We start from the raw sequence: 862 nt of genomic DNA on the forward strand, positions 1-862 counted from the left end.
TTATTTTTCGTCACTACCTCCCCGTGCCGGGAGTGGGTAATTTGCGCGCCTGCTGCCTTCCTTGGATGTGGTAGCCGTTTCTCAGGCTCCCTCTCCGGAATCGAACCCTGATTCCCCGTTACCCGTTACAACCATGGTAGGCGCAGAACCTACCATCGACAGTTGATAAGGCAGACATTTGAAAGATGCGTCGCCGGTACGAGGACCGTGCGATCAGCCCAAAGTTATTCAGAGTCACCAAGGCAAACGGACCAGACAAGCCAATCCGATTGGTTTTGATCTAATAAAAGCGTCCCTTCCATCTCTGGTCGGGACTCTGTTTGCATGTATTAGCTCTAGAATTACCACAGTTATCCAAGTAACGTGGGTACGATCTAAGGAACCATAACTGATTTAATGAGCCATTCGCGGTTTCACCTTAATGCGGCTTGTACTGAGACATGCATGGCTTAATCTTTGAGACAAGCATATGACTACTGGCAGGATCAACCAGGGAGCTGCGTCAACTAGAGCTGAGCAGCCGGCCGCCCGGGAGTGTGTCCCGGGGGCCCGCGCGAACACGCAAGCGTCCGCTCAATTATTCTGCAAACAGGAGGAGGCCGAGCTCCCCTGCACGATACACCTCGAAACCCTCTCAGGTCCCGGCGGCGCGCAGCGCCGTCCTAGGTACTTGGTCGGTTTCGAGAGAGGCGCAATCGCCCGGAGTTAAGCGAGTAGACGGTTTTAGTGAGAACACCCTTGCTCCCAACTGAGCTTGCCGCTGCCGACAGAGGCCCGGGAGCGTGCTGTCGTGGCATTGCCGGCGGGAGACAACACGCGCCACCTATGGTGACCGGCAGCTCCAACGCCAGCGTCACACAAG

At 55.7% G+C, this 862-nt stretch overlaps 1 non-coding gene across 1 annotated transcript in view; it reads right to left on the reverse strand.

Annotated features, from left to right (window-relative positions):
* LOC126313498 (small subunit ribosomal RNA) overlaps nt 1–496 on the reverse strand; it is a 1893-nt gene extending 1397 nt beyond the window's left edge. Inside the window, exon 1 of the ribosomal RNA XR_007555186.1 lies at nt 1–496. This exon is cut by the window's left edge and continues 1397 nt beyond it. This is a non-coding gene — a ribosomal RNA (small subunit ribosomal RNA).
* Between the last annotated feature and the right edge of the window lie 366 nt (nt 497–862).

Source organism: Schistocerca gregaria, unplaced genomic scaffold, assembly GCF_023897955.1.
Source record: "Schistocerca gregaria isolate iqSchGreg1 unplaced genomic scaffold, iqSchGreg1.2 ptg000483l, whole genome shotgun sequence".
Lineage (NCBI taxonomy): Eukaryota > Metazoa > Arthropoda > Insecta > Orthoptera > Acrididae > Schistocerca > Schistocerca gregaria.